Genomic DNA, 19,112 nt, shown 5'->3' with positions numbered 1-19,112 from the left:
GTTCTGGGGAGGAAACAAGGGATAAGGATACAAGCATTTTATCCAAATAGGTAAGCACTTCCTCCTTGAATTCATAACTGGCGCTGGCAGTATCCTTCCAGCCTACATCATGGTTCACAAAATAATTGTCAACTACATGAAAAAATCTCTAGCATGGGGGTGGAGCAATAAACTAACCAGTAGGTCACTGAGCACTTCCCTTTTATATATTTCTGCACATTTCTGCCAAGCATTGACTGATACTCAGGACATCTGATTCTTCCCAAATGTAGGCCAAATATCTACCAGCATGCACTCATGATAGACATGACCCTTCTTTGCTGAATGCCATTAATATTATACAATGTTCAACAGTCCACTTGGATTATGAAATTCCCAGTAGCTAATTAAAATTTCTTCCTGAGCATGGTAATTATCATTAGCCTTCTAGCTGGATTTGTAAACTTTTTAGCAATATGTGACTTCTATATTTGTTTTTTTGTTTGTTTGTTGGTTGGTGTGTTTTGTGTTGTTTGGTGTACAACTTTGATGAATGTTTCTTTAGTTTTGGTCCCTTCTCCACTTTTAAATGACAAAATTTATCAATTTCATATTAGAAAGCATTATTTTGTGCTTGTTCAGGAAAAACTCAATTGGTTTATCAGAAAGGTCATGATACTTTGAAAGCAATGCAAAAGCCTCTGTGGCTTCTTGCCATTCTTTAACAAAGTTTTGTAAGAGACAATGTAATAGAAACTAGAGGCAAATTGATTGCTGGTCTGATAAAATCCAATTTTCACATATTCATCAAGATTCACTTGTTCTAACGTATACAGCCTCACATTCGATATTTGCATTGGACTCCTGTTCACTGTTTACATTTACACTGTTTTTCTATTACATTACCGTTTTTATCACTACCTTTATATTTTACTTAACTACCTCTAAGCACGTGATTTATTTCAGTGAATTGCCTATCATCACACACAATAAAAATGTAAAGTTAGATGTAAATAGCATTTAAATATATAAAATTTAATAGTCGAGGCAAAAGTGCACTATTAACTGAATGTTAGTTGAGATGAACAAATTTTGGTGATGATTAAGCATGCAGCTAGATTCCTATCCAAATGATAAATTAATCTTAACTTCCAGATTTACAAAATGAACATGAACTAAATTGTTTCCTTGCTCTTTCCTTCTATAGATAGCCTGGGAACACTGATGACCCACAGTCCGCCTATGACCAGCAGTTCCCTGTGGGGTGGGATTTCGGGGTGTTGGGAGGGCTGCCTGCCTTCCAGAATAGCTCATCCTCCAACGAGGCTGATATCCAAAGTCCTCACGTCATTAGTGATTTCTCCCAGGAGCAAGATAGATGCAGCTTATAAAATTCAAGGCGATTTTTATTAAATATCATGAAGCCCACGGCATACAGGTGGGCTATAGGTACAGGTGGGCTATAGATGCAGGTGATATATGAAACGGACACAGTCCCTGCCTTCTGTAGCTTATGATTCAGACCTTAAAAAAATAAACACGTATAAATTGCAAACTACGGATTACGGTAAGTGCTGAAGGAAAAGAAGGATGAGAGAGAGAATAATAAAGGAGTGGGGGGGGGGGGGACGGGAAGTCTAATTTAAATTGATTGTTCAAGGGCAAATGCTCTGTGAGTTATTCTCTTTGAGATCCTCAAAAAGCAGAATAAGCCATGGGTACTTAGTATATCCTCTTTTTTCTAACAACATTTGTGTAGTGTAAGAACACCTCAGAGACAACAGGCTTTGCTCTTTCAATTACTATTATCATTGTTAGTGTTTACTATGTTCCAGGCACTGTTCTAGGCTCTGGGTGTAGAGTTGTGACTGAGACAGACAAGGTTTCTGTTCTCATGGGCTTAGAGTCGAGATGCTCCTCAGAATATGAAAAGATAAAAATATAGCTAAACTCTGCAGTAAACTATTGGGTTGGCCAAAAAGTTCGTTTGGGTTTTTCCATAAGATATTATGGGAGAACCGAACGAACTTTTTTTTGTGTGTGTGTGATACGCGGGCCTCTCACTGCTGTGGCCTCTCCCGTTGCGGAGCACAGGCTCCGGATGCGCAGGCTCAGCGGCCATGGCTCACGGGCCCAGCCGCTCCACGGCATGTGGGATCTTCCCGGACCGGGGCACGAACCCGTGTCCCCTGCATCGGCAGGCAGACTCTCAACCACTGTGCCACCAGGGAAGTCCCTATGTTATATTTTTATAACCGATCAATAAATTGGCTTTCTGGTCACACACATTAATCTGTAAGAGTGTGTTTAACCTGAGTCTGTGAGGTCAAGGGCTGGCTCTGGATGGAGTATTGAGCACTCACCCCAGGTGGTGCCCCAGTACCTACCCGTCAGGGTGGCCCCAGGCTTTTTCCATGAGACCACCAGTTTTAGGGTAAGTTCTCTTTCCAAACCACAGTTTGCATTAACCAATGATCATGAGATATTTGGAAGACACCTCATCAACTATCCCTAGGGAGGAAATAATGATTTAGGATGTGAGATAGGAAGTGGTTATTTCAAGGTTTATAATAAACCATTTTCAACAAAATTGACTGATATTCCCAAGAACTGTCAATAGACTAGAAAACGAAGGAGCAATTGAACTCACAACTTTTGATCCTTTTGTAAGTGTAGTTGCCTACACTTAGCAGTTGGAAGACAGGCTAACACAGACAATGGAATGCAGACGTTTCTCATTTATTCCAACAAGCTGAAATAGTACATAAGATCAAAAAATAAACATTCAGCAGTTCAGTCTTGTCTCCCTTTCTTGTGAAATTGAAAGGAAAAAAAATAAGCACGCTTGAATTTTGTGTAAATGGGACTAAGAATATTTATCATAGACAGTTGAATATTAGTCATGAGACCAAAGCTACTCTTTCCAAGCTCAGCAGAAATAAACAAAGAATTTGATAAATATTGAATTATGCTGGAAGGCAAGGGCTCATACTTTTAACATAATCTGCTTTTTATAAATTTCTTTCCTTCTCCTTTGAAATAAAAGTCCGTCACCAAATACAAGTTAAAAAATACTACATTGAATTGCTTTTCATCTCCGCTTAGGGAAGAGTTTTTACTTGCTTTCATACCATCATCTTTAGCAAGTTTTCTCCGAAATGAGAGGGAAAAAAACTTGAAATTTCCAGAAAAATGTAGTGAAAAACAGGCTGCCTATAGAGTGATGTGGTCATGTCACATATGTCACTGTCCAGTTAAGACAATGTATTTAAAGACATCAAATTAGATTATGGTAATTATCTTGGAAATTTGATTTTTCATAACTTTCTGTAAGCTAGAGAATATTTAAGCACCTGAAAACATTGATCAGTTTTTCTAAGCTTTGCACATTAGGATCACTTGGTTGGGAGAGAGGTGGATGGTGGAGAGGGTGGGGAAGGGACAATTTTAAAATTACTGATACCCTGTTCCCGCCCGCCACCCCCCCGAGACTCTAGCTCCTTAGTTGATTATAATCTGACATCAAAGTTAAGAACTACTGTCCTAAGAAATAATTGTGGTAACGTAACCATCAAAATTCTATAAATTCAAAATGTGTTTAAGTTTAGGTTAGGTTGCCAGATAAAATAGAGGATGCTTAGTTAAATTTGAATTTCAGATAAACAACAAATACAAATACTGAATCTGGCAACCCTAATTTAGGCTTTGGTTTTTTTTTTTTAGCTTAAAAATTCTTTGCAGTAAAGTTGTTTACCTGCTCTTAGAACTACTTAGAAACAGACTTCTCTGATTTAAAACAAAACAAAGAAAAACTGGGGAAAGGTGTTAGATGTCCTCCTTTCCTGGGTCCTAAATCAGCTCATCTCCTCTTTACATTTCCAAAGTTTTCCTTTGGTTGTGTCTTGCCTTGCGTCTGAGGTTTATAGTTGTCCTTAGCAGGGAGGGGCAGGGAGAAACAAGGCTACATCATCATCTTGTTGAAACCAGAAGCAGAGTATGTCTCTGCTGTCATTATTAAATGTTACTTTTCATTGAAAAAAGTAAAAAAGTGCTCTTTGCTTATTAAGTGAAAACATTATGAAACTGGGAGATAGCCACTGCTAACACTGTGTATTCCCTTCCAACCTTTAAATAACTAAACCAGATAGATGTAGATCTAGGAATCACACATTACTGGGAGATTTGATAACTGAGGCAGAAGATTCTCAAATCTGCCGTGCTTGGGAATGTAAATTGATACAGCCACTATGGAGAACAATATGGAGTTTCCTTAACTAAAAATAGAACTACCACATGACTCAGCAATTCGACTCCTGGGCACATACCCTGAGAAAGCCATAATTCAAAAAGATACATGCACCCCAATGTTCATTGCAGCACTATTTACAATAGCCAGGACATGGAATCAACCTAAGTGTCCATCAACAGAGGAATGGATAAAGAAGTTGTGGTACATATATACAGTGGAATGTTACTTAGCCATAAAAAAGAACAAAATAATGCCATTTGCAGCAACATGGATGAACCTAGAGATTGTCATACTGAGTGAAGTAAGTCAGACACAGAAAGACCAATATCATAGGATATTGCTTATATGTGGAATCTAAAAAAAAAGGGTACAAATGAATTTATTTACAAAACAGAAGTAGAGTCATGGATATAGAAAACAAACTTATGGTTAGCAGGGGATAAGGGGGGGAGGGATAAATTGGGAGATTAGGACTGACATATACACACTATTATATGTAAAATAGATAACAAATAAGAACCTGCTGTATAGCACAGGGAGCTCTACTCAATACTCTGTAATGGCCTATATGGGGAAAGAATCTTAAAAAAGAGTGGATATATGTATATGTATAACTGATTCACTTTGCTGTACACCTGAAACTAACATAACATTGTAAATCAACTATATTCCAATAAAAATTAAAACAAAAAATCTGCCGTCTTTGTTTTCTCCCGCGGACCAGCAGTGACAACCCAGCTTCACATAATGCCTTGCTGTTTCTTCCTTTCCTAATTAACCAATTTTCCCTAAACCATTGATTACTTAATGCTTCCTTTCCCCATTTATTTGTGATGCCATCTTTATTATGGACAAATTTTTTTTGATATTGTGAATAAGGCATTTTTTTATTGTGCCTAATAACTAGTTTTGCAGTTATAAAGGAAAGTTATCAATGTTTATCAATTTGTTTTATTTTGGCTTCCTTAGTAAAGTTTCTATGTAAAAAGCTTGTCAAACTTACCAACTGCTACCCCTTCTTTGGTGAGGCCTTACTCCAGCTCTAAAATCTGGTCACAGTGTGTGGAAGTTTTATGACACCAAGAAATGGAGGCCAATCAAGGGATTCTGGTCCCCTTTTGTTCCTCATCAAATATGATCAGCACGTTCAGACAATCCCCTTCTTGCTTCCAGTCCTCTTGTGAAGAAGCAGTTTCTTAGGACCACTGCCTTACTCATCACAAAAAGGGGTTGTGCCGACCCCTGTTACTACGTCCTCTGGGTCAGAACCTGTGTGCTCAAGGTATCCTTCAGTCTCAAGACTTTTACCAGTGAAACGTGTTCAGCGGTGATTTCCAAAAACAACTTGAACCTCATTAGGGCTCTAACTTGCATACCTAAGCTATAAGTGTTAAACAGCAAGAAGCATAATTTCTAGACAAATGAAATGTTTAACAAGAATATTTTAAACATTAAATGATCTTCTCGTGTTGCATTATGTATAATTTATTTTCTGGGAAGGAACATGCAAATCTTAGTGTGACTTAAGAATGTGTCACAGTTTATTAACTCCATGTGTTCCTGTGGGAAAGAAGGAAGACTAACCTGATGTTGTTAAGGTTTATCAAGAGTCTCAGATGATACTCTCTAACTAAGAGTTAGTTTTAAAATTAATTTTCTTGGTAGACAATAATACCATCAGGAAATAAAAATAGTTTGGTCACACCTTGTCAGTATTTATACCTTATAAATATAATGTAAGATGTTAAGTCAAATAGATCATTGGAGAAAAACCATATGACCATCTGTTTAGATAAAAAGTAAGACATTTGATAACATTTATCATTCATTCTTGATTATATTTTTAAACTTATAGTAAACAAGGAATAAGGTGCTTCCCTAACATGACCAAGCTGATGTAGCTTTAATAGTCAACATTAAAATATCTTTGTATTTCTGGAATAAGCCTTAAGTTTTATGTTGGCTTTTAATATCTCTCTTATGAATTGTCAATGTGGTGAATTACAATAATTGACTTTCTAATTAAAAGCAAATCTACATTTTGAGAGAACCTCAACTTGGTCTTGAATTACTGTACTTGTTATACATTGCTGTATTTGATGTTAGTTTCAATTACGATTGATGCATTTAAATTCATGTTTCAGACTGGCCTGTAAATACATTTCTTGAAAAGTTTTTGGTAGATTTTCATATCCAAGTTATGGTAGCCTATTAAAATTAGTATGGGAGTTTTCCCTCTTTTCTATTCTCTGGGAATGTTTGTGTGAAATTGGATTTTTTTTTTCTGATTGTTTGCTGAAACTCACTGATGAAAACATCTGGGCTTGAAGATTTGTTTTTTTTTTAAATGGGAATATATATGACTTCTGGTTCAGTTTTTTCAATGGTTATAGGACTATTCAAGTTTTCTATTTCTTCTTGTGTAAGTTGTGGTTATATTTTTAAAGTATTCATCTATTTCATTTAAATTTTCAAATCTGTTGACGTAACAGATAAAATGTTCACAATACCCTCTAATTATTATGTATAGTATCTTTAACCTCCCTTATATTCTATTTTATATTATTTGTATTGATCATTTGTGCCATATCTATTTGCTTTTGATCACTCTCCTCAGAGGTTTAGAATTTTATTAATCGTTTCAAAGATCCAACTTTTGCCTTTGTTGTTTCTTTTCATTGTATGTTTGTTTTCTATTTCTTATTTATGCTTGTCTTCTTACTATTTCCTTCTACTTTCTGTGAATTTATTTTGTTAGTATTTTTCTGCCTTCTTGAGATGATGTATATAGCTCATTAATCTTCACCCTTTCTTCATTTCTTATACTGAGTATTTAAGGCAGTACATTTCCTTCTATGTACAGCTTATCTGCATCCCATCACTTTTTGTTATGTACTATTTTGAGTATTAGTCACTTCAAAGTATATTCTAATTTTCACTATAATGTTTTCTCCAGTGATTTTTTTGCAAACATATGGGGATTTTCTACTACTTTCTTTCCTTTTTTTTTTTTTTTTTTGGCTGTGCTGCGTGGTTTGTGAGATCTTAGTTCCCCAACCAGGGATCAAACCTACGCCCCTGCAGTGTAAGCGTGGTGTCCTAACCACTGGACCACCAGGGAATTCCCTCTACTACTTTCTTATTGCCCTCTCAGCTTAACTGAATTGAAATGTCAGAGAAACATGACCTGTATAGTAAGAAATATTTTTATTGTGAAATATAATATAAACATAGAAAAGTACATGAAATATATGTGTACTGATTAATAAATAATAAAAAGTGATGTAACTACTCATATAACCACCACTTAGGTCAAGAAATAGAATGCTCTCAGATTCCCAGAAGCCTTCCTCATTCCTCTTCCCAAACACAAACCCCTCCAACTCCTAAAGGCAACCATAATAAAGTTGTCCCTAAGTATTCACAGGGGCTTGGTTCTAGGACCCCTACACATACCAAAATACTCAGATACTCAAGTCCTTTATATAAAATGGTGTAGTACTTGCACATTAACCTACACACATCCTCCTGTATGCTTTAAATCACCCCTAGGCTACTTATAATACCTAATACAATGTAAATGCTAGGTAAATAGTTGTATGGCTAATTCAAGTTTTGCTTTTTGAAACTTTCTGGAATTTTTTTTCCAAGTATTTTTGATCTGAGATTGATTGAATCCAAGTATTGGAAATCCATGGATATGGAGGGCAGACTGTACTGACTTTAAAAAAAGTCACCTTTCTACTTTTTTTCTTAAATAGTTTTCCCACCCAAGTAATATCCATAAATTATAGTTTAATTTGCTTATTTTTGAACTTTATATAAATGAAATCATATAGCATAAAGTATTTTATATCTAGATTCTTTCACAAATATTATGTTTTCGTGATCCATCAGTGTAGATCTGAAGCATTCTTATGGTTACAACTTTTCAGAAATGGTTTTTATTTCCCATCCCTGCTCTGGTCAGAGCCAAGGCAACTTCCTTGCAGAAGTGGGCATGTTCACTGCTGGCTCATCCTTCCCTTTGGTATCTTGGCTTTATGGGGTAAGGATCTCCTTTTAGATCTTCACCTTGGGTAAACCCTTGGCTTTCATTTCTTTTTCCATGCTCTACAAAGCTACTAAAGCCAAAATTTCCCTGGTTTAGCAAATGTTCCTAAGGCAAAAGCAGGTCAAGTGCTCTGCTTATATTTCCGGGGTCCCTTCTCTATTTAGATTTTGGCCTGGAAATTTCTTATGATCCCATCAGATGCCTGTTGCTTTAAAGAACTTGCTTTTATGTGCTATCCATCATTTTAAGTTGTTCTTCCCTCCAGCTGGGAGGGTTGGTCTAAGTAATGTAGCCTTCCACATTATGGGAAATGGAGGTCTTTTATAATTAAAAAAAAGATTATATTCAACCTGTGTTTCTATTCCCTTTCTCATTCCTAATATATTAATGTGTGCTTGCATGTATGTGTTCCTTAATTAGAAATTCCCAGGGTATTTTTGTATTATTTTTCCTCCAAATATATAACTCTTGGTCTATTTATAATTCTAAATAGTTTTTATTTCATAATTCTTTAATTTCTGGTTTTACCTTTATTTCCTTTCTCATTTAAAAAAAATTCTTTCTAACTTATTGATTTGAATGCTTAGTTCATTTACTTTTAGGCTTTTTTTAATATTGAAAATATTTAATAATGAATTTGTTTTTGAGTTCATCTTTGTATGCATTCTATTAGTTTTATTATTTCATATCTTTCTTTTGTAAAGGATCTATGTAGTTTTGTAAAGGATCTATGTAGTTTGTAAAGGATCTATGTAAAAGGATCTTTTGTAAAGGATCTATCTATGATCATTTTTGTTCTAAGACTTATTTGGAATAATTTCCTTCCTCAGTTTCCAAAGGATTGCTTTTTTCCTTCTTGTTTGAGCATTTATTATTATTATTATTTTTAAACATGTGCTCTCTGAATCCATCTTTTTTTTTTCTTCTTTTTTTTGGCCGTGTTGGGCCTTTGTTGCTGTGTGCTGGCTTTCTCTAGTTGTGGCGAGCAGGGACTGCTCTTCGTTGAGGTGCACAGGCTTCTCACTGCAGTGGCTTCTCTTGTGGAGCACCGGCTTTAGGCTCACGGGCTTCAGTAGTTGTGGCACGCTGGTTCAGTAGTTGTGGCTCACGGGCTTAGTTGCTCCGCGGCATGTGGAATCTTCCCGGACCAGGGCTCGAACCCATGTCCCCTGTACTGGCAGGCAGATTATTAACCACCGTGCCACCAGGAAAGTCCCTGACCATTTATTATTAATTTTGATTGTATTTTATTATTTTTAGAGAATGTGACCTGTTTAGTTTCAGATTTTTAAAAAATTTACTGAGTTTTTTGTGGCTTAATGTATATCAATTTTAAATTTTATATTTATTTTATTTTTTATATAAATAAATAATATATAATAATATATAAATAAATATTTTATTATATTTATTTATTTATTATATAATATTTATTATATAAAATAATAAATATTATATAAATAAATATTTATATTATATTTAATATTTATTATATTTAATTATATATTATATATTATATATAATATATGTAATATATGTAATATATAATATATTAAAATATATATTAAATATTATATTTAATATTTATTATATAAATAAATATTAAAATATTATATAATATTTATTATATTTATTTATTTTATATTTTATTTATATTTAAATTTTAAATTTTATATTTTTTGAATATATTGATATATTTGAAAATATATCAATTTTCAATTTTAAATTTTAAATCAATTTTAAATATTAAATAAATTTAATATTTTAAATAGATATTTTATAGATCCTTGTCATAAAGAAGTAGTGATACATCGGGTCTAACATTCAAGATATACATAAACAGATAGTTGGCAGGTAGATAGATAGATACCAATCTTTAAAATTATAGTCATCTGAGGGGTTTTTTTCCTACTTGATTTGTCAGGTCATTAATTCAAATGACACAAGTATAGAATATGAATCTGCTTAGGGATAACATGTTTAAGCCTATGCTTTTCTAAATTTGAAGACATTTTCCTTTACATTACTTTAGAATACTTAATATTTTCACTAGTGATACTGGAAAGAGTAAAGCACATGGTTAGTGTCTGTAACAAGATTATTTTCTCTGTCAAATTTTTATTCCCTGTACCTCTTTCAAACTAAATACATATCAACTTTGCCACAGTTGAATACATGTCACCTATAGTCTTTCTGTGTCTTGTCTCTCCAGTAGGTAACATGACGACTGTGTTTTTTCTTTATGCCTTGGATGGTCACTGTGTCCATCTTTTCCTAGCAACCATATGTTTAGGGGAAAAAATGGGCAAGAATGGTGTCTCTAACTAGTATTTTGACTTTGGAAAGTCCCCCCTCTCTATTTCTTCCTTAATCATTATATTGATAAAATATAGGAATAAAATAGGAATTTAATAGGAATAAAATGGTTTCTCATAGAAAATTTGAAAACAGCATCTGCAATATTAAGAAGCAGGGAAAAAAAGGTTCATATAATCCCATCACTCCAATGCAACCACTATTAAGTAGTTTTGCCTGTTTCCTTCTATTTTTTTCAAGAATTATTTTTACACAATTGAGATCAATTTTGTATTCTGATTTTTCCAGTATTATATCATAGGCATTTTCCATTCTTAAAAACTGTCCATCAAGCTCATGTTTAAATGCCTCGATAACATTCTACTGTTTACTAAATATTCCTTTAATGATAGACTATCATTTTCAATATCTTTGTATTGTTAATAATGCTTTGATGAATTTCTTTTCTTTTTTTCCAGTAATACAGTGGACCTTGAACCTTCAGGTGCATCAGAAGCACCTGGAGAGCCCCTTCCTCAGAGTTACTGATTCAGTAAGTCTGGGGCAGGGCAAAGAATTCACATTTCTAATAACTTCAGGTAATGCTGATGGTGCCCGACCACATTTTGAGAGTCACTAGAATCACTGTAATTAATAGAATGTATAAGGATTTGCTTTAATACATTTCTGAGAAGCAATGCTTCTTCCTTCCACAGTAGGTTATATCTTTGATATTTCAGGGAAAAAATGGTAATGCTTATCCTGGTTGGAAAAGGAAGTAGTGATGTCTATTTAAAGGTTCTCTAAAATCTTCTAGTCACTGGCTTTTGCTAACCCATTTGCACTTACTGTGGAATCTTACTGGAACAGGCATCCATTTGACCCTGGAGCTCCATCACTATACAGCTGGTCTCTTTCTTTCTTTCTTATTTTTTTTGGTAAGTCACCTGCTCTCATTTAATTCATTTCCTTTGGTGTTTTCCTTCTTGTGGGAAGCCTCTGACATCTGTCCCACATACTTCTTTATAAATACAAAGGCTCATCTTTTATCTTTTTATTTTTAACTTTTATGAGTCATTTACTCCTACCCTTTTTATAGTTGTGATCTTTTCATTCCTTATGTTTTAAAAAGACACTTTAGACTAATTCTTTATGGCTGCTTTTTTAAAAAAATTCTTATTTTTTTAACACCTTTAATTACATTCTGTTGACATTTATATTTTGGTCTGAGCCTAGTGTCAAATATTAGGATCACATGGCTTCTCACTTCATTGGCACCATCATGTGGTGAAATTGTGTATCACATTGGAAAATCTGCCACATATAGTGAGACAGGATGCCATATCACATCTTACATAGAGATAACACTGAAATTAGGTCATGATAAGTTGGGGGATCTGGAATAATTCTGTTAGTTTAGTAAATACACAGCAAAATGGGAGCTAATAAACACCAATGATTAAGCATGCGGATACTGGAGTCAAGGACATGAGCTCAAACCCTGGTTCAAACCATTTATAATGATATGACCTTGTGTGCCAGGTTAATCGCCTTGAACCTCAGTTTACTCCTGAGTATGGGGATACCAGGAGCATCTACCTCACAGGGATGTTGAGAGAAGCAGTTATTATTATGATAATAGCACAATGGCCATCAGACAGTTCAATAAGATCATTAGCTGTTTACAAACCATCACATTTGGTTTTCCTTACATTCTAACCCAGGATAGAAAGAGTATCAGGAAAGAATGATTCCCCTGAGATTTTTAGAAAGTTATACCAAAATGGCATAATTATTTTTAGAATGATCAGAAGTAGCATGAAGGTAAAAGCCACAAAATGTTGATGTTGAAAGAAACATTTAAATAAAAATGCTTTTATAGAAAAAAGGAAGGGAACTTGTGAAAAAAAAAATGTCTTCTAAACTCTACCTACAAAGTGAAATTTGAAAATTATCTGTCTAAATTAACCATAATTTACAGTCAAAATAAACAATTGGCGGGGGGAGTAACTTAAAATCCTTTTTAAGGGTGGAAAAAAACTTTTAAATATTAAAAATGATTTATAGCCCCAAATCCTTTCAAAGTTCTATTAAAGAGAAATGTTTACTTTTATAAATCCTTGGAAAAGATACACTTAGGACAAACCTGGATGTTGGACACTTTTCTAGTAAAAATGAATTTTAATTATTTGATTAGAAAAATAGGATGAAAAGATACTTAAGATCAGTGAGAATAAAGTATGTGGGGTATTCCGCCCTCCACCTTAAAACAATGCATCATGATTGAATAGAATGGGAAACCTTGCCAGAACCAGAATCTTTTTTTTTTTTTTAAATAAATTTTATTTATTTATTTATTTTTGGCTGCGTTGGGTCTTCGTTGTTGCTGTTTCGCACGGGCTTTCTCTAGTTGCGGCGAGCGGGGGCTACTCTTCATTGCAGAGCACCGGCTTCTCATTGCAGTGGCTTCTCTTGTTGCGGAGCATCCTCTAGGCACACGGGCTTCAGTAGTTGTGGGCTCATGGGCTCAGTAGTTGTGGCACGCGGGCTCAGTAGCTGTGGCGCACGGGCTTAGTTGCTCCGCAGCATGTGGGATCTTCCGGGATCAGGGCTTGAACCCATGTCCCCTGCACTGGCAGGCGGACTCTTAACCACTGTGCCCCAGGAAGTCCCCAGAACCATAATCTTACATTCAGTTTTCAAACTGTAGTTTCCTCAGACAGCCTCATTCAGTAAGTTTTTGTTATGCCATTATGCAAATGTAGTCTATGTTCATTATCTTTCTACTTATTAAATTCATCAAAAGCTGTCCAGGAACAGATTTTCTGTTTTGTCAACTACACCCACAGTCTTGTTCCCAGATTTGTCATCAGCATTTCCAGACTGTGAGGGAAAGAAAACAAGAAATGGAACACTTTTATGAATTTTAACTATGCTGTAACTCTGTTTCAGTGCAGTATTCTAGTGTGTAACAGCCGTCTGCTGCTGCTCCCAGCATACCCAGTCTCAGGGCGGTGCCAGGTTAGTGCAGTTGGTTAGAATGTGGCATTAATATGTTCGTAATCAATTCCTATGTCATTCAACTGGCTGTGCAAAGCAGAAAAATATCTTCAGTGTCAACCTGAACTTCTGAGGCAAGCAGTCTCGAAAATGTATGCCTTTGTTTATTGAGATTTGGGAATTTTCCAGAAATCTACTATTGACTTCTATTTTTATTTCATTGTGGACAGAGAGCAAATTTTGCATGATTTGAATCCTTATGAATGAATTGAGACGTGTTTTTGCCCAGAATGTGGTATATGTTTTGTGTGCACGAATATGGTATATATCCCCATTTACTTAGATCTTCTTTCATTTCAGCAACGTTTTGTAGTTTCAGAGCATAGCTCTTGCATACCTTTCATTGAATTTATTCCTAGGTATTTATAATACTATTATAAATGGTACATTTTAAAATTTCATTTTTTAATTGCTGCTTGCTAATATATAGAAATGTTGATTTTCATATACTCATCTTTTATCCTATGAGCTCACTAATTTCAATTATTAATTCTACTAGATTTTTTTTTTTTTTTTGTGGTAGGCGGGCCTCTCACTGCTGTGGCCTCTCCCGTTGTGGAGCACAGGCTCCAGACGCGCAGGCTCAGCGGCCATGGCTCACGGACCCAGCCGCTCCGCGGCATGTGGGATCTTCCCAGACCAGGGCATGAACCCGTGTCCCCTGCATCGGCAGGCGGACTCTCAACCACTGCACCACCAGGGAAGCCCAATTCTAGTAGATTTAATAGATTTTCTACATGGACAACTTATTAATCTAAAGACAATTAATTAGGGACTTTCCTGGTGGTCCAGTGGTTAAGAACCCGCCTTCCAACGCAGGGGACTCGGGTTCGATCCCTGGTGGGGGAACTAAGATCCCACATGCCATGGGGCAACTAAGCCTGTGCGCCATAACTACAGAGCCCACGCGCTCTGAAGACCGCACACTGCAACTAGAGAGAAGCCCACGTGCCACAACTAAGACCCGATGCAGCCAAAAAATAAAATAAAATAAAAAAATGTAAAAAATAATATTAATAAAGACAATCTAGATAAATCTATTAATCTAAAGGCAATTAATAGTTTAAAAATTAGACTTTCTATGTAGACCACTGTAAATAGAAAGTTTTACTCTTTTCTAATCTTTATACCTTCTATTATTTTTGTTAATTTTTGCTATTGTACCACCTAGGACCTCTGATACACTGTCGAATAGAAGTGGTGAGAGTAGACATTCTCACCTTCCTAATCCTAGGATTGACTAATTCACCACCAAGCATGATAGTAGCTATTGGTCTTATAGTAGCTGTAGATATCTTCATAATACGAACTCAGTTCTAATTTCTAATTTTGTGACTGTTTCTGTCATTAAATGGAAATAGTATCAAATTGCTTTTCCTGAATCCACTGAGATGATCACATTTTTTTCCTCCTTTATTAATGTCATTAAATTACATTGTTTGATTTGGTAAACCTTGCATGCTGGGAAAAACCCAGCCATTGTATTTTATCCTTTTTCTATATTGCTGTGTCCAATTTACTAGTGTTTTGTATAGAATTTTTGCATTTATATTCATAGATGTGATAGTGGTCTGTGATTCTTTTCTTCTAATGTCTTGGTCAGATATTTCTATCAGGGTTATGCAGTCATTATAACATTTGGTGGATAGTATTCTATTTTCTCAAAGAGTTTATAAAAGATTGACATTATGTGTTCTTTAAACGTGGAAAGAACTCACCATTGAAGTCATCTGGGCCTGGAGTTTTCTTTGTTAAGTGGTTTTTAATTATGAATTCAGATTCTGTAGTAAATGTACAACTACTCAGCTTTTCTATTTATTCTTAGCCAGTTTTGGTAAATTTTGTTCTTCAAGGAATTTGTTCATTTATTCTAACTTATCATATTATACTGACCTAAATTTGTTTATAATATTCCCCTTTTATGATTTTAATTAGACTTTTCCAACCTCGGTACTATTGATATTTGGGGCAAGAAAATTGCTGTGGGAGACTGTTCTGTGCATTGTAGAATGTGGAGCACCATGCCCGGCCTCTACCCACTGAATGCTGATAGTGTGACAACCAAAAATGTCTCTAGACACTGCCAGATGTTCCTTGGGGACAAAACAGCTCTGATAGAGAATCAGAGTTTTAATGTCTATAGGATCTTTAGGGATCTTTCATTCCATGTACTGGTAATTTGTCTCTTTATTTTTTGATTAATTTTGTTAAGAGCTTTGTAGGGTGTGCAGAAGCAGGCTCTGCCCCAGATCTGGCCCATGGATCATTTTGCTGACCTCAGCTTAGATCACTAACTCTTCTTTTCTAATAAATGAATGAAAATGCTATAAACTTCTCTTCTAAGAATACTTTATCTGTATCCCATAAATTTTAAAATCCTATGCTGTGTTGATGGATATCAGCCAATTAATAGCTCTAAACAATTAGTATTGTTTATCTATGGAGATAACATATGGGCATTACTGAGTATTATTCCAACAAAATTGCTTACAAATGGATTTTTGGTTCTGTGAGAGACAAGGGATAATATTAATATAACAATCTAAGAAAATGTAGTCACATACTGTCCCAACTAGTTGATAAACTGATATAAATTCTTACAATTTGGCAATATTCGTTTTGCTCTTCTAGCTAGGAAAAGCCAGTCTGCAACATCGAAAAATGTTTACCAGGATGAGAAAATAACAGTGATTTTACAGCACCTTATCAAGTATTGATTTGGTGCCACCTGCTGGGAGGCAGAAACGGGTTTCCAGCATCCTCAAAGGGTGAGAATTATGACCTTAGAAGCTGTAAAACTTTGCCTATAGCATAAAATGAAACATAATATAGGTACCTTTGGGCCTGTCAGAAATCAATAATTCTAGAATAAATTAACTGCATATAAAAATATGATCTATGTATTAAAATGGGAGTGTATTCTTTTCCATCTAAGAGAAATCAGATGGCATATTTGCATTTACCATGAAATGATATACAATAAAGTTCCTTAAAATGGTGAGCTCCTCAGGTACTGATTGTGTATTTCTGTAAAGGTAATTCATCACTTGACTGGGGCTAGTGGAGGAGCTTAAGATGTGAAGAACCACTGCTAAATGAAGATTAGTAAAAAAAAATAAAACTAAATCTAACATTGATTGTCATAGGCAGAATAGTAGCCCCTCAAAGACATCCATGCCCTAATACTCAGTGCCCAGAGGATGAAGCCTTGCACCCAGAGACCAGAACCAGGAGCCACAGAGGATTATACCTAGGCCTTGAAACTAAATGGAGACTGCCAGATTGGATTTGAAATCGTATGGGCCTGGGACTCCTTTTTTCCTTCCACTCTCTCCCTTTCTGAATGGGAATGGTTATAACTGCTCTCCTGTGTCTCCTCCTCCACCATTGAGAACTGGTTTCCTAGTCTCACAGATCTACAATAGAAAGGGATATCTGCCCCAGCATGGATTATACTCACCTATACCTAATTTAGACTTAGATGATACTTGGGATTTTTGAGATTTAGATGAGAAGCTGTCACGGGTTGAAAATTTGAGGGACTTAGAGAGGGGATGAATCGATTTTGCATGTGAACAGATGTGAATCTTTGGGAGGAAGAGGGCAGACTGGGGCAGGCAGAACGGCCCCTCCCAAAGGTGTCCTCACCCTAATCATCAGAATCTGTGAATAAATAACCTTATGAGGAAAAAGGGACTTTGAAGATGTGGTTAAGGCTAAGAACCTTGAGATGGACAGATGAGCTGGGTGGGCCTAATTTAATCACCCACATCCTTAAAATTCTTTGACCAATGTTACTGGCTTTGAAGATGGAAGAAAGGGGCCCCAAGCCAAGGAATGTAAGTGGCCTCTAGAATTTGGGAAAAAGCAAAGCAACAGATTCTCTCCTAGAGCCTCTGGAAAGGAAGCAGTCAGCTGACATCTTGCTTTTACTCCAGTGAGACATGTGTGGGACTTCAAACCTGCAGAACTTTAATATATTTGTGTTCTTTTAAACCACTAAGTTTATGGTAATTTTTTTTACAACAGTAATAGAAAATGAATCTGGTAATAACAGCTAACAGTTACTATGTTCTAGCACTACAGCACTACATCTATCTCAGATGATAACTCTCTTATGAAAGGAAGATAAAGCACCCTGAAATCATATTACATAATCTGGCCTTGGTTACCTCTCTGACCTCATCTCCTGTTGCTCTACCTCTTGCTTCTATCACCCATTCACTCTGGTCTCCTTACTATCTTTTAAGCATGCCAAGCAAGCTGTCCCCTTTTTTTAGTATGTGCTTTCCTTAGATATCCACAACTCACTCCTCACTTTCTTCAGGTCTCTGCTCAAACGTCATCTTCTCAGTGAGGCCTTCTTCTTTGTCCACCCTCTATAAAATCTATACCCATCCTTACCTGGCACTCCCTAACCCCTAAACCCTAGTTTATTATTCTAAATAGCACTTTTAATCATTTGATATGTATTTACTTGTTTACTCGGTTTTTTCTTGCTCCCTAAATATAAGCTCTATGTGGCCAGGGGCTTTATCTGTATTGATGACAGTTGTATCTCCAGAACCTAATACAGCGCCTGGCACATAGTAGTCACTCAATAAATATTTGTAGGACTAAAGGAACATTTTCAAAACAATTGACAGATTACAAGAATTCATTTATGCTAAAATTCTAATGCAGAATACACATCATGGAGCAGGGCAGATACACATTAACATTACTTTGGTTGGCAAATGGACCTCAGTGTACAGATTCAATATCATGCCTTGAAGAATGAGATCATTTCTCAGATGACTTCCTACAGTTTATAAGATTTATAATCCTACAGATTATAAGAAAACTAGTATATAAATGAATTTTGCATTTTCCTATAAATAAGCATAACCAAAACATTTTTAAAAGATAATTACTAGCTACATTTTTCCCAACTTTTTAGTCTTGAAAAATTTCAAACCTATAGAAAATCTGAAAGAAAGAACCACAATTAACACAGTGCCATATTTTCTCTCTGCACACACACTTTTTGTTTTTTGGCCTGGACTATGTGAAAGCAGTTTGCAGATATCATGACCTCATCCCTAAATACTTCAGCATGCATCTCCTAAGAACAAAGGCCGTTTTCTAATAATCACAATATTATTATGCCTGAGAAATCTAAGTTAACAACATATCTATTATGCTTCCATGTTCAAATTTCCCCAACTGTCCACAAAATGTCCTATATAACTTTTTAAAAATCCATATTCCTATCCAAATCATGGTTGCCCATTAATGGAGATCAGTCCTTCTGTCTTTCGTTGTCTTTCATGATATTGACATTATCGAAAAGTCCAAACAAATCACATTCTTAACTTAACTGAGTGTTTCCTCACAGATTCAGGCTAAACGTTTTGGCAAGAATGCTACATCAGTGTACTTCCAATAATTTGTGTTTTCCTCAGTATTGATGCTAGAAATTTTTTCCTCGAAGCA

The sequence above is a fragment of the Stenella coeruleoalba genome (genome assembly GCF_951394435.1).
Source record: "Stenella coeruleoalba genome assembly, chromosome: 4".
NCBI classification, from domain to species: domain Eukaryota; kingdom Metazoa; phylum Chordata; class Mammalia; order Artiodactyla; family Delphinidae; genus Stenella; species Stenella coeruleoalba.
This window is presented reverse-complemented; position numbering follows the sequence as displayed.